This window comes from Cyphomyrmex costatus, unplaced genomic scaffold (assembly GCF_001594065.2).
Source record: "Cyphomyrmex costatus isolate MS0001 unplaced genomic scaffold, Ccosl1.0 scaffold193, whole genome shotgun sequence".
NCBI lineage: Eukaryota > Metazoa > Arthropoda > Insecta > Hymenoptera > Formicidae > Cyphomyrmex > Cyphomyrmex costatus.
This window is the reverse complement of record NW_017275965.1, coordinates 449,732-467,025: the sequence shown is the minus strand read 5'-3', so window position 1 is coordinate 467,025 and position 17,294 is coordinate 449,732.

The window sequence follows — 17,294 nt, the reverse complement described above, 5'->3', positions numbered from 1 at the left end:
GCTTAACCATTTTTACCCGTCATGTAAATGAGAACATCCGCATGTATATAATTGGACGCATTTCAGTCGCCAATGTTTCTGTCTAATGCTAAATATTATCTATCTGATATGTAAATAAGAAAAAAATTGGTTGGTAAGAATTTTCCACATGATAATCGCAAAGTGAAAAATTTGATATTTAAAAAATTAAATGTTAGATATAATATAAATAATTATATTTTATTTTAATTTATTTTATTCATATCTTCATTTTATATTTTGCCGCGGAATAATACTTGTCATGCGCATTTTTAAGTTTAAACATTATCTAAGCCGTGAGTGAGATTTATAGCTTTCACGGCCTTCCTCCTGGATTCGCCAACGGATTAAGTTCAAACACGTATATTTAATACCAGTGCACCCTGCGCGAATACAGGTCAAAGACGTTGCACGTGAACCGAACTTGAAAGCTTCGCGAGCTAAAAAACATTTTCCCACGTTATCATTTCACGTAACTATCATTTAGCACGGATAGCAACGCATTACTGTGGCAAACATTTCGAGGCACGTGAGAAATTCACGAATCTATTGCGGCAAGCTGTTCGGCAACGAGAGCACTCGATTTCACGTATCACTTCAATGCGAGAATAAACGTAAACACGTGGAACTTCGCTCCGATGTTTCGTGTACTGGAAAGCAATTCATTACATTCCCACCGTTCGACGTCTATCTGACGGAAAATTGTATTTTACGTTGCATTTGAAAAAAAGAGAGAAAAAGAATACATCGTTTATTTTAAGATACTTTTGCACGAATAATCATGAATTCTTGAATTATTATAGCTTCAAGAATCTACTTTCATTGAGAATCATTATTTTCGCAATTGATTGACGTAAATTATTTCGGCAAGTACTATGTGTATGTGAGAAAAGCTTTTCCAAATATAATAATATAAAAAATTAATATGGATCACACTTGGTTTTGATCTTCATATAAAAAAGTATCGAGTGTGTGCCAAATCTTTTCCGATAAATATCTCTGAAGAACCTTAAAATTGTGAAAAGGGAACGTTTTTAACGGAAGAAGCTTTAAAAACTCATTTGCGAATTTTCTTGATAGTCCTCGAAAAAGTGTAAAAGAACGCTTCGCACGAACGTCGATATTGGTGGCGCTAATTGCTCCTCGAGTGAGTTCTAATTGACGGGCAGACGTCTCATCAGCATCGCGGCAGGAAACGTTGAAGCAGGTGGCAACGTAGTCGAGAGGATGGAAGACGACGACGATGAACATTCCGTGTCAGTTACTGCGGAACAGAAAGTTTCATCCTGCTGCGTCAGCGAATCGTGCTTCATGAGCGCATTGTGCAACATCGACCACCGCCCCGACTCTACGATATAAGAGGTGGTTCAGTAAATCTCCCTCGCAGGGAAAAGAAGTCAAGGAGCAAGTAGTGTAACCAGTGTGGTTCGTTTCGAAGGCTAAGCGCATGTATGTGTGCTAATAGAACATGTTGAAGATCTCATCTAAAACGGCAGCGCGCGTGATCTTTCGTTAGACTTTTTAAAACCTTTTATTTTTGAAAATCTATGACTGTATAGCTTTTCTTTAACGCCTGTTGAAATCAAATGTATTTCGAGGGAAACGTCGAAAAGAGAATAAAATCTTACAACTATATATTATATTTCATTCTCCTCAAATTTATTTTTCACAGTTTTAAGACTTAATTAAAAAAAACTCTTAATATCTCTCGATACTTTAATATTAATATCTTCTGCGCTAATTTAATAAAGAATTCGATCAAGGGATTTATTAATAACTCATAAAAGAACATTTTCCATACATCTTATCGATAATATGATATAACGTGTAATATTATATTCAATCTTATTACATGGTAAATTTAATAGAATGTTTTTGCGTATTAATTATCTCTGAAAAAGTATAATGTGTTACATTTCAAAGATCGATGCTCGATTCAACAACTACATGAAGATTTTATCTCGAATAAATGCTGTTTACAAATATATCCAACTAAATTGTTTTATAGATTTTTAATCCAGCATAAAAAAATAACTTCAAACTTTGGTTATTGCATGTCTGTTTTTTGTTGGTAGTGTATTTAAAATTTATCATGACGTATACCACCACGTTCGATCTGGAACACTGTCCAACTTATTCATTACAAGCGCAACGCAAAAATAAAATAAAAACAATTTTCGCTAGAAGGGCGGAGATTCGTTTGTTATTCATACACAATATATAATAAATGCATTATTCACATCGTTACAGAAATACCATTTTCGCGATAAAATACCGCGCGATCTTCATAATCGGTCTTGAAGAACGCAACCATCTATATGTATCTTCCGCAAGCGAATCTCACGATTATTCGCGATGCTTCAGATATCTTGAATTTTCCGCGGCATTTCGGAGCCAGAATATGCGGGATAAATCGCCGTCGATTGACCTTTGCTCGATCGCGCGATATGAGTCAGCTCTACTGAATCTTTGATCAATTTCGAGGTCGAGTGCCATCGAGCCAGCGGTCGAACTCCAGCCACATCGTCATTCTTTATTGGCCCTTTTCCGGTAGGATCGAGCGGGGCCCAAGCAGTGTTTTTTAATTCACCGAAGTGCTAGGCATTCTTGTTCGTTCCGCCCACACGGAGGTGCAAAGGTAGAGCGAGGACAATGGCGTGCGAAAGGAAATGCTTTGATCCGCGCACGTTCTTCAAGCTCACTTGCGCTCGCTCCGAATACGCCAACGGATGGATAATGCAAAGGGTTATACATTGTTCGCGACGTGCATGAGACCTCTCTCCCTTCTCTATTATACTATTTGACCCGTAAAATCTGAAGTTTAAGTTTATAAGTTACATTCTTTATTTCATTCTGATTTCCATGTAATCGCAAACGATATAAACACAAATTATATAGAATCGATCAACGTGAATAATCGCTACCTTTAATTTTGTAATAAATTAACAAAATGGGCCAATGTGAAATTATCCAAGTACGAGGGATAACGCGAATCATCAAGAAATTTTATAAAAAGTATGTAAAGCGGTGCTCGCACCTTCAGACATTATTGGATCTTTAGATATGTCGACATATATCTATTAATATAATTGTTTCCTATATATATTAGAATATTTAAATATTCTAATGATAGATAAAACTTTCTGACTAATTAATAATTTCCTGCATGCGCTAATTTCAAAGTATGGTATAACAACGCTTATTCATTGATTCTAAGATCCACGCCTGACAAAAGCATGCACAATCTATGTGCGAACTCTACGCGGAGAAGCGAATTCAAAGGAACGTAAAAATCGATTCACCGACAAAGGAAACAATTTGTCACGTTATCCTTATCGCGTCAGCATTCATCACCTGCTTGCTTTGCACGAGGTCGATATCGACGACCTATCCATTCTATCCTTTTAGCGTAGAGGGGTTACTAACCCGAAGTGAGTACTAAAAGCGCGTTAATGAAAAACACTTTCAACATTCGGGCGCATTGCATGTATATTCGCGCTTCTATATGAGCGAACAGCGCTACAAATTGCTCGTCAGAGAGACGAGAGTCTGGTCTCGTCCTAATGACGCCTCGTTGAGGCTTGATTTAATTTTCAAGGCGCAGAGGAGACTCCGGCAGCAAAGCTCGCCGCGCTGACTGTCGCGACAGTAGGGTCAACTATTTGGGGTAGCTCGCAACATGGCAAAGCGGACTCCAGACGACTCCGCTTTGCTTTCTATGTGTCATACTAAAGCATACTCGAAATCAAGTCAATTTGTCGACGTACCAAATATTGCGAGTCGGACTTGGAATGTAGTCATTTCGAACAGCTTCCAATGTACGCCGGTCGAACGTAATACAGTGTTTAGATAAATTTTAGGTACGAAGTAGTAATGCACCAACAATCCAATTGTAAACCAAAATTAAAAGAGCTCGTGTCCTTCAATTAGAATTAAACGTTATTGTAAAACAGATCGCAGAAAGCATCAATTGTATGGAAACTCTTAATCATCATCAAGTAAATTGCGAAGTTAACTCGAGTAGCTCTCAATTATCGTAGAGTTGAAATCAATCTAACTTCGCTTGAAACTATACTTGAGAATAGGTAAATTAACAGGTAGTTCTACCTTGTTTATATCTAACGCAAAAATATACTTAAAAATGAGCTCACGTGCAAATATCACATAAATTAATTCACAAGATATATCATAATCAGACTTCAATTTTAAATTATTAAATATCTCTCTCTCTCCACATTTAAAATTAAATATATTTATCAATATCCATATCCATTATGGCTCTTATAATATTTATTTTTATTTCAGCCGGAGAATATAATTTCAACTAGTTAATAATTAAGTAACTTTGAAAGATTTTTTTCGCGCGCGCGAGTTTCGAGAGACGGATTTAGGAAGCTAAATTAAATAAATTCTAGACAGAAAATAGTAGCGATTCTGTCGAACGGTGGTGACTAGCCATTCCGAGAGAAAAGACCGGAAGACACGAAATCCAACAGTTCGAACTTGGACAAGTTCGCCACGATGTAGATTTCGAACGAGGTCGGGCGAAGTGCATGACGCAGGCCGTTACAAGACGACGCGAGGGAAGGTATACGATGAGGCGGATGGAGGAGAGACGCAAAGGAAACGAGGTCTGGGCGGATCACTGTAATTTAAGAGCCATGGGCCCTGCACGCTCGTGCACAAACTTAATCCACTCATTACATGGCATGCACAATGACGCGCGAGCCGTACTCGCACGGACGCACGCGGAATCTTCAAATTGCTTTCGGGTAATCGCGACCGACTCTTCTTGGATGTCGCGTGGGTAAATACTCGCGCTCGAAGAGGAAGAATTTTAATGGACTCACAGACTTGATACGTTCGGCACATGTCTGTACGGAATCGCGATAAACGTATTAATATCACGAATTGTCGAGATAACTTTCAAACTCTCGCATTTTCCTTTATAAAAAGACGAAAGAAAAAAATGTCCTATCAAAATATATAAAGCATTGCGCAAAATATTTGCTTTCCTTCACGAGGTAACATTATTATGCATTAAAATGGTTGAAATCCGCGGAGAGCTTCTAATCCAAGAATTAACATCTGTCGCGGACTCCAAAAGAGACGCGAAAGAGAAGGAGTTTCACAGAATTTGCACGACATAACTAGCAAATATCTCGCGTAAACGCTTAAGACACCTTAAACAGCATAATGCGAAAATTTACTTTATGCGTGTTTAACTTTCGGGCGTATATATTAACGATCGTATACATGTATAAGTATCTGTATATCACACGTTATAGCGTTTCGATATATTTAAAATGATGGAAAAATATGTATAATAAAATTAAAAAATATAAACAAAGATTTCTATTATATAAATTGAGAAATTCACGACAATGTTTTAATCTATGTTGTCTGATATAAGATGAAAAAGTGGTAAATCCGGCATTTATTGATCATATTTCATCGGAGAATTTTTAATATTCTTTTCTTCCATTATTAATTTTAGATGTAATATTATTATAAAGAATATATATATATTTTTTATAATAAAAAGTGATCTAATATAAATTTAAACGGTCAAATTTATATTAAATCACTTTATTGTAATTTAGACATTTCAACGTTACTTGTTTATTATTTGCTCGTAGCTCTTATTGTGGAAATATATAATATATTATTTTATTTTAATATTTTTGAGCCACTTATTAATATTGTTTTTAATATTATTATCATAAAAAAATCAATATAATATTCAGAAATTAAAATTTTATGTAAAAGCTAAAAAAATTAATATATTATGATTTAAGCATATTTTTATTCAACAAAGAAATAAAAAGAGGACAATATCCCATTCTGCTATACTAATAAAATTATAGTGGCGTTATCTTTTGGCGTAAAACTTTTATTTTCGAGGAGATTTCGGATTGTTATTACTTTAACTAGATTAACGATCTCAACCACAGATCATGATGTAAAGAAATAGCAATTCTTTTCTCATTAAGGAGCGCGAATCTCCCACATCGTATTGCTGTATCACATGCATCACGTCTATGTACATCTGCGCTCTCGTTTAGATTCGCGTTATAAATCAAGCGGAAACGTATAGGAGAAAGAGACAAGAGGGAGAAACAGAGAAGCAACAGAAGAAAAGACCCCGTGGATTGTCAGCAGATATTGGACAGATGTCGCGTTGCATGTGCAAATGTATGAACGAAATGTCGGAGCGCAGAAACCCAGACCCTGCGAATCAAGAACGACGCCAGGCGGATTCGCGTCACACCACGATGAACTCACACGGACGTGCATGTACAAAATGCGCGCGTTCGGGACACACTTGACACAGAGACGAAATTGTGTCCGCAGGAAGCAAACGGATTCGTATAGTCGCGCCTAAATGCGAGAGAGATCTGGATATGAAAATTTCAAAATGCAAAATGCAGCGCGATTATTATTTGTGCAAACGTCACATTACATTGAGTCATGCACTTTTAAAAATGCGGCATGCATATGAGCGATGCGAGCAAGGATGCAATATTTTCCCTCATATTTCTGTAGATTAACGACCCATATTATCCGTTGCATATTTTTAGACGTATATTCGCATTTTTTAAAAATATTCGTTGTATGATGCACGCCAGGCTACAAGCTGACTGGGAAGCTACAACAAAAAAAAAGAGAGAGAGGGAGAGACGTATCAAAATAGCGTAGGAAAAATTTAACTCCCATCGCTGCACGCTGCGCTAGGAACAGTGCGGCGCAACTTTACGAATGATCGAACGAAATCGCCGTATCGTCGTGGAATTAATTGCGCTACGACCATTACGACAGGCGCGATCGGGTAAGAATCCGATGAGTGTACCGTAATTCGATAATGGATGTTCCTCTTGGCCTAACGATCGTGAGAGTCTTGCCTCTTATACCAGCCGGCGCGGCGGCCTGCGTCGCGACGCAGCACGGTGCTCGATTAATCACTTGGCGCGCTTGATTTCTTGCTGGCTTGAATATCAGACTCTCGGTTCTTGCACCATAGACCATGCGTCTGTATGGATCTAATTCGAAGAACACGAGCGAGTGACCAAAGAGAGAACGCCAATCGTTCATATCACTTAATTACTCTTTAATAATCGGTATATATCATGAGCAAATTTTATCCAATCGAAAGTATTATTCCTTTTTTTTTCCGTAACCTTAATTAAGAAAAGAAAGCACTTTCACTCGGATAACATACGGGAATGTGAAGTCGTTCATCATAAATCTCCGCGAATATCAATTTAGCGAAGACTTCAATTTCAAGCGGCTTTTACATTTAAATCAAATTCGTCAATAGTCTTGACAAGTTAATAAAAGCAACCTGATAGTTTTGCCGATATAGAGGTCACACTCGATTCTATTCTCATAACATTTTCTATTTTAATATGAGAAACATGAGAATGCATTTCATCTTACGGAGATAACTTCCAAACGCTCTCTTGACAAAATCATTGTCTCTTTACGTTTCTGTAGTCAGAGTATCAAGATATAAAATTGCGGAAGTATTTATCGTACAAATAAAAAATTTGAAAGATTTAATGTTGAATTCTACTATCACATCGATCATTTGCCCTAAGCAATCTAGAAAAAGAGAAAAAAGATTAAATGCATGCTATTTGCATGCACTTCCATTTGCATCCATTTGTACAAGCCACAAAACGCGTGATATATACGTATATTGCTTTTCAGGTGTGTGTATCAATATACTATATATATATAAATTTTATATGTGTGTATATGTATGTATATACAATTATACTTGTATTATTATTATATATTAGTATAATGCACTCATAATTAAAAATTTATGGAAACTTACATATTCTTCTACTTTGATAAAAGAAATATTTGAGAGATTCTTATCTTCTTTATTCGGATTAAAAGAAGCAAATTGATGTACGTAAAAGATCGTATTTAACCAAGATAAATAATTTGTATAATTCATAACTTTGAGACAAAAAAATCGCTCGTATATCTATTTGATTCTCTGAATTATTTGTAGTTACTTGCAGCGATTTTTTCTTGTATGTAATCACGCTGTTTAAAAGTTACGGTATTTTAAACAATTGTATATAAACGTAACTTCGTTGATATTGAAAAACTTCCGGATTCTCTCCGCTTCCGCCATATTTATTTTATGTACGTATATCCTAATAGCTTCTCTCGATACGGTGCTAGAATAGTTTTACTTTAATTACGTATACACGTTTATACTTGGTTTCACGTTGGGGAACGTTCGGAACGAAATAGCTTTGAATTCAACAGAGTCAATTTTGCACAAGTTGCGCCATTCAATTATTGAATTGCATAACCACACGCGTCACTCCGTGGCGCAATATATACATACATATAATGCATGTATAATTATTTTATACATGTATTTATTATCAGCTCGTAAAACTCAGAAGGAAAAAGGTTATATACGCGTCCGTGCGTTACACTATACCTCTTCTTTTTCGCTCTCTCGATCTTTCTCATCCTATCTTTTCTCCATGTATGTATGTAACTCATAATCTATATATATACGTATGACACATGAAATGCACGAACTGCTGCGCCAGATCCGTGCGGCTTCCGCGTTTCAAACCGCGTGATAGAAAACTGCAATTCCAGAACCACGGAACACTCCCAATCCGTTATGACGCGACAAAATTGCAACGTGGCAGTGCATTACTCGATAATACGGACGTCGGTCTTCCTTGCTCCTTTGAATTCAGTAGAAATGACAAAAATGTAAAATACGTCAATCTCAAAAATACAAGTGTATACATAGAGAGAAAGATAGTAGGGTTTAAGAAACGTGCGAATAATATAATGGCAACAGTTATGGTTTCCCGAACAAATATTTTTTTAAGTTTATCAGAAAGTCAATGAAATAAAACATTTCATTGACTTTCTAATAAACTTAAAAATAACTTTCCAATTCAAACTGGTTATGGACTAATAAAGTTTTTCTTTTTTTTATAAAAGCAAATGTATACACTATGATAAATTAAGAGAGGACTATATAAAAAATTATAATTTTCCGCGTCGTATATAGAAGAAATATACCGTGTAGGACGAGAACGTGAGCTTTAAAATTATTTTATTTCACCATCATCTCTCAAATGCCCTGCTCGTGCACTCGCAATATTAACATAACATTTACTTTATTCGATGGAAAGCGGAAGTAAATTTCTTTGCCCAAGAATAAAACATGAGAACATTATGTGTGTGAGTTTTATAAACAGCGAATATATTAAAATGTCAAATCGCATATTCAAACATACATTCGTCATTTATTGTGTATTTATTCAAAGTATCAAATTGCTTGACTTCTTCAAATTGCATCAAATTTGGAGTGCAATTTAGCTGGAATTTTCAAGAGTACAATGATATTATTACATTATCACAAAATTATAACAAACTTGTATTTTCAATTTGTTATTTACAGAAAATCAATTGTTATTACGCTAAAGTTTTTGTCTCTGTATAATTAAACACAATTAAACACAACTTAATTGCGAAATGTATCAAATATAATAAAATTTATTTGCATTATAAATTTTGGTTTATGCTCTGTGTTATTGAAAAGCAGAATAATTAAAAAATTAGTTGCTCTTTCTGATTCGAAATATATATATTAATTAAATATAATTTGCGGCGATCTGCTCGCAGCGCAGCCATTCCTATACTAGTTATGAAAACATTTACTGCATGGATTTGAAAAAAGTGAATTTCAGAACGACTTGCAGACGTAAATCATAAAAGTAATACTTTTTTACGGATAACGAGATCTATTATGATGTTCCGGGAGAACTATCGATTACGAGTTATCATCGTTTCTTCCAATTTCTGCGCTGTTACTATAAACGAGTTACTATAAACATCGTCGTTGACTGCGCGTTACATTTTATGCCCGAGTTTCGGAATGGCTGAGAGATTCTTCGGTTTCTTATAAACAAATATCATGGTACAATTCTTGCGAATGTCTCTCGCGATTTATGTCATCGGATTCCTTCCGACTGGCGGAAATTTAAAACGCACGCTGTACGCATATTAGGACACGCGAGTGTGGATTCTCCAGGTTTTACGGTAACGACTCACCAAGCGCGTGGATCAACAAGAATTTTATCGCATGCCGGCTGTTTTAGTGTCACTCGGGGAATCCGTCCGTTGCCGTTACGTTTTATTCAGATTCCCGTTCGCGGCTTGTACGACAACGCGTGGCCGCGCATGGTTTTCTACTGGCGCAGCGAACAGCGAAAAACGTGCATCCCATGGGACGCGCTCGTAGTCGTACATTTTTACAGAGTCCCTCGTTTTGCAAGCTCGCCCATAGCGCAAAAAATCGACAATGGCTCCACTGATAAAAACCGAAAGTTCGACTATATTTGTGAACGCAGATCGCGTGAGTATCGATCCGATCAAATGATTTTTCTTTCCAACGATTATTTAGTCATTTAAACATTTATATAAAAAAATCATTGTCGGTAGCTATATATATAAAAGTACTTGATTTCATTAAGGTTACAAGTTTATGGGTATAAACAGCGCGAAGTGTAGCAAGCAAATAATAACACAATCCAATCACACAATTTAAAGATCATTTGTATTCCGGTTAATATCTTTGATGTGTTAACAGATTCAATATTTATCTTATGAAACTTTATAAATTTTCGTTATCAGTTAAAAAAAATATTTATTCATAAAATTTAAATTGAATTATAAAATCTTTTTTTCTGTTAATTTATAAAAAATGTAAATTAAACTACAAAATTTTATTTTACTTTCTCCTTTTAATATGGTTAGAAGTTAAATGTATCTAGCATATGATAATTTCAATGAAACAATATATAGAACAACAAAATTATCAAACTAATTGTTAAATTTAATTAAATAAGAATAAATGTTGTGACATTTTTAATAGAAATAAAATGATGAAACATGCGGAATGTGTTTTTATATATCAAAACGAGCGATTACTACAAACCCGAATAAACTCAGCTTCTGCAGGAAACCACGTAACATAATTGCGGAATTAAGATCTTTATGGGAATTAGATCAGAGTCAAGTTCCGACTACAAACGCTTCAGTATCAATATCGTCAAAGTTGCCAAAACTTCAAAGTGCTAACGCCAAATCTGCTGAATCATCTCCCACAAGTTTAACACCCTCTTTCCATATCACTGAGTTTACGAAGTATAGTAATAAAGAAACAAAGAGAATAATAAATTTTATTAATGTTTGTGAATGTACAGTCAATATTCCTATCAATATAATCTGAGACAAAAAGATGCGTTACTTTTAAAACAATTATTAATTACTTTTCATTGTTTCTCCTTAATGACATATTCCTTGAATATAGATAAGTATCTTTTGAATCGCAATACTGTGAAAAATCTTTCACGGAAGAGGCTAAAGATGGAGAAAACGAGAGAGAGAGAGATAAAGAAGAATACCAGTATTCAAGCCAAGAGGAAGTCTGAGTAGGACGGCGCCGAGACACTTCCGCACGATTCGTATAGCGTCAGCTACTCGTTTCCACCCCTGGTAAGAATGGAATAGCGCCGCCGTGACGCTCTCATCTCTAGTGCTCATGCACGAACGTAATTAATTTTCTACGAAAATATCTACTTCATTACATTTCGTTATATGTAGATACGTAAGCATATCTTATACGTTCTGCAATAATGAAATAATTTTCTCGAAAACTTTTGTTATCGATTAAAACGTATATATACGCTGTATCTTTAAAATAACTTTCCTTTAAATAAACCCTTCTCTTTAAAAAAGTCTAAAGCCGATCTTCTCTTGTGCACTTTCGTGATTGTGAAAACACCGACACAGACAACGAGCTGTTCTCGGTTCGCCGAGGGATCGTCTCCCGTCATTATGGTGGCTATTACTTTGCTACCGTTGCGCCAATGCCCTCCCGTAATTTAGCCTGTCGCAAGAAGATGCATGCCACGCGCCTTTTCGTGACGAGGATCTTGCCAAAAGTTCGACAAAAAGAAATATCGTGCGATTTATTTCCGCACTATAATAATCAAAAATTGAAAAAAAAAAATGGTGGACAAATTGTTTTCGTCATTCCCCCCCCCCCCTTGTTACATGTATTATTTGAGAAATAAAATGAAAACCATTCATTATTGCTGAAACCTCCGATAAAAGTTGCAAATAGATATTTTTCGCCATCAAGAGGAAAAAAAATGTGAAAACGTTTTACGCGAGTACCACGAATGTGTTTTGTACACTTCTGTGTTTTATTTTAAAGCGTTTCCCGTTTGCAGATCTTGACAGGTTTTGGTCATTATTTCTACACGAAACGATCATTTATTACTAGGCAATCATTACATTGTTCCATTTACTTAACGATTTCAATTAACCTATCTTTCACAGTGCTCATTAAAATCTGCTAACAAACATTTATCAAAATTTTATTATTACATCAACAGTCAAACAATAATTACATTTCTAATTTACACGATTTCATGCTTTCAATAATTATATCTTCTATCTCCACCCCTCCCTTCGTATATAGATGATAATATATCGGGAAAGTTCGTTTTAGACTCGATAAGGATTGAGAACTTACCGTGGTGAGATTCACGACGTAACAAAGACTAACGGCATCCGGAAATTCGAACGAAGCGTTTACCGCGCGCCGGCAGTAACCGTTAATTAAACGTAACCATTGGATTCGCGCGATGAATCCAAGTCGGCAGTGGTAGCGCGAGGCATACGGTGTAAGTTTGGAAACGCGGTAACGAGGTAATCCACACATCCTACACACCACGGGGATCGCGGTGATGCTGTAACACCCTCCGATCTGCAAACTCATTTCGTAACGGCGGTATCTCAATTATGATCTCGATTATTATAGTACTTGTAACTGGAGACGAGCACGTGACCACAGCAAGCGAACTTGAGACATTTAATTGTAACGTATATATAAACAGTATTTGAAAATTACCACCGCCAATAAAGAAACTGCAGAGAGTTCGTTCGACATTATTCGTTCGATTCGATCCCGAATCTTGTAACAATAGGATTGTAATGTTGTTCTTCTTCAATATAATCTTATATATAATACATAATTCACTCACAATTATATCCAAAGGTTCAGCTCGAACTGATGTAAACAATAAGTCTCATATATCTTATCAACGAGAATATCCAAATTTGCGATGTTTCATCAAATCAGAAAATAAGACTGCCAAATGTTAATCTGAAGGCAATAAAATTAAAGGAAATCAAATTAAAATCAGCTGGAAAACATTATTGAATTACGACTCAATTATGCAGTCTAGCTCTTGATACCTAATAACAATTGAAATATTCATTGAATCCCGTGATATAATTTGCTGTATTAATATGTTATATACAAAGCTAGTGCATAGGAAGTATCTCGCGAGACATGGAATCTCAGGAAGCATCGTGGCACGAAAATTCCAGTGTTAGACCAAGGGAGAGATGGATTATACTCGTGTTAATTTAAGTCAGACAATCGCGAGACTCTTGTCACCGTAAGGCGACTATTACTTTGTAATCCTCGACCGTATTGCATATGTTGTAGAATAAAATATGACACCGGAGAGAGAAAGAGAGAGAAACGTGTCATTTACAGTAGCATACATAACGCTTCGAGTGTGATACAAAGCTACGTAAAAAAATCCCTCACATCTCCTGTACCAATCTGATTTAATGGAAAATTGTTAATATATAAAGTGTAATTTGAAATATCTCACATTCGATGCTATATATTCAGCGCTTTAATTTAATTAAATGTTTGTAAGCATGACAAACATTTATCAACATTATACATATATTTATGCTATTTATAAATGAAGTTTATTTTAACTGACAAGTTCTCCTACTTTTTAATTTTAAGAAAAAAAAGAGACATATATATAAAATTTCACAATATAATATGACCGAGTTAAATGTGACGTCCGATGTTGATGAAACTATGTATGATTTACAATGCAAAACCCGATGCAAAAATAAAAAATTTTTCCAATAAAATAGCTGGCAAATAATTTATCAATACACACAACACACATAAAATATTTAGCTGCAACTAAAACTCAAGACTGCTCGGAATTAATTTGCGAGTTGCTAATCTCTCAATGTTCAGAAATTGTTTGTTGCTGACTGTTCAAGCGGAAGCTCGAGTGGAACTTAAAAAGCGATTCATTTTCGATCTGTCTATAGTTAACTATATCGATACTTCAAACGCTGACTCATACGTTACATGTATTTTCGCACTCGCGCGCGGATTAATGGATGGAATATCGTTCGACGGCCGTTGTTGGTGTCAATTAAAAGCGCGCGTTGCTGTTAATAAGCAAGCAAGACGAAATTAAGCCCAGCAGATGGGCGAGCGCGTGTCCCGCCTCGTCGGAACTTGGCGTGTAACTTTGGGAAATGCACGGTAACGAGGTAATACACACGCCATGCACGTCTATGAAATGTCCCGCCTGTAGGAGTGGACTGCAACGTTCGTATCACCGGTGAGCGCAGTGTGGCGGCTAACTGAGTTAACGTCGGACAGGGTTCGTGTGTACAGGTGTACATATACAGGTTGGTAGGAACGCGTTCCGAACCGCAGGAGCCACGTCGCTGTTGTCGACGTAGTATAGAGCTTTCGTATGGCGACGCTTATCCCGGGATACTATAACTTTGACCCCGTGAGTGTGTCGCGTCACAGGAATCGTGTGCTTTATGTCAAAATACCATACAGACTGTGCTATTGGCAGTTACGCGTCCATGCACGGATTCTTTAACCGCCTTTGCGGTGAGCTAATCTCTGTATGAATAAAACGTTCCTTATTTTAATTCCATTTGAATTCCAATTGAATCGAATTAACAGTCGACTCTTTATGAAAAAGATATCAAAGAGATAATTGGTTGATTATAATTCCGCATCTACAAGAGTATTGTATCAAAGATTTTTCAAGAAGATAATTGCAGCAGGGTATGTTAAGTTAGCACCCCAACTATAGTACTCAGGAGTTCTGATTAGAGTTCCCACTTCCTTTTGACGAGACGAAGAGTTCCCTATAGTTAATAACAAGAGTTCCGCTCAATAAACATTTTTTTTACATTTTTTAAAAATGGGGTGCTAACTTTTTATCGAAGGTGGAATAGTTCTGAGCGGCTTAATAGCTTCAATTTGCGATTGCCTAGAGTTCATGATATGTAAAAAGAATTTTCAAATAATGAAAAAAGAATTAAAAATTTTTGAAGAATTAATTTTTAGATACAATAGTTCTGATGATAATTTCTGCTTCTTTTTGACGATACGAAGAGTTCTCTATGATTTTTAATGACATATGCGCTTAATAATCATTTTTTAATAATTTTTTAAAAATGGGGTGCTAACTTTATACCGAAATTCAAGGTCGCATAGTTCTGATCAGCTTAACAGAAGTATTTTGTGAATACCTAGAGTTCTTGATACATAAAAAACATTTTTGAAGAATAATAAAGTTTTAAAAAATTTTTTTGAGAGTACCGAGTAGTTCTGAGTAGCGTTTTTTATAGTACTCGACGAGTTCTATCGAAAACTGTAAGGTGGAAAAGCGATTGGACCAACGGTTTGCAAGATACAGCGACATTTGTCAAAAGATCAACAATTTTTAGAGTATATCTCGGAAACCATTGGTCCAATCGCTTTGAGCCCTGATACTTTTCGATAGAACTCGCCGAGAACTGTCCAGAACTCCGAACAGAACTACTCGGTACTCCCAAAAAATTTTCCGACGTGGGACTTAGAAACAAATTTTTGGTCAAAAATTTTTTTGGAGTACCGAGTAGTTCTGTTCGGAGTTCTGAACAGTTCTCGACGAGTTCTGTCGAAAAGTATGAGGGCTTAAAGCGATTGGACTAACGGTTTCTGAGATATACTTATTTAAAAATTGTATGATCTTACAAATTTAACAAATGTCGCTGTATCTTACAAACCGTTGGTCCAATCGTTTTTTCACCTGACAGTTTTCGATAGAACTCGTCGAGAACTATAAGAAACGCTACTCAGAACTACTCGGTACTCTCAAAAAATTTTCCGACGTGGGACTTGAAAAAAATTTGAAGTCAAAATTTTTTGGGAGTACCCAGTAATTCTGATCGGAGTTCTGAACAGTTCTCGGCGAGTTCTGTCGAAAAGTATCAGGGCTCAAAGCGATTGTACCAACGGTTTCCGAAATATACTCACTTTAAAAATTGTTGATCTTCTGACAAATGTCGCTGTATCTTGCAAAACGTTGGTCCAATCGCTTTTCCACCTTACAGTTTTCGATAGAACTCATCGAGTACTATAAGAAACGCTACTCAGAACTACTCGGTACTCTCAAAAAAATTTTCAAAGATTTCTACTATTTTTTTAAAACTTTATTATTCTTCAAAAATGTTTTTTATGTATCAAGAACTCTAGGTATTCACAAAATACTTCTGTTAAGCTGATCAGAACTATGCGACCTTGAATTTCGTTAAAAAATTAGCACCCCATTTTTAAAAAATTATTAAAAAATGATTATTAAGCGCATATGTCATTAAAAATCATAGAGAACTCTTCGTATCGTCAAAAAGAAGCAGAAATTATCATCAGAACTATTGTATCTAAAAATTAATTTTTCAAAAATTTTTAATTTTTTTTTTAATATTCGGAAATTTTTTTTACATATCAGGAACTCTAGGCAATCGCAAATTGAAGCTATTAAGCCGCTCAGAACTATTCCACCTCGAAATTCGATAAAAAGTTAGCACCCCATTTTTAAAAAATGTAAAAAAAATGTTTATTGAGCGGAACTCTTGTTATTAACTATAGGGAACTCTTCGTCTCGTCAAAAGGAAGTGGGAACTCTAATCAGAACTCCTGAGTACTATAGTTGGGGTGCTAACTTAACATACCCATTGCAGCAGGAGAAATCGTTTGAAATCGAAAAGGGTTAACGAATTTATAGTGTTTTCAACGACAGCGGCAAAACTCACGATCAAATAGGTATTTGAAAATATTGAACACAAATGCCTCGCAGTGAAAAAAAAAAAAGGTGAGAGATATTATTCATATTGGACATCGAATGATATTTTTCGTTTCGCGTTTTTACTTTAAAGCGAATGTTTTCGCTTCTACGTACCGGAGCGTTTGCTTCGCTTTGTTCACACGAGCCATCGTGACTGAACGTGCAACAAAACGCAACAAATGATACCGAGGGTATGCGCGCGAGGGTCTAGCGAATTCTCGCGTTACTGCAGCCGGGTTTTAACAAAAC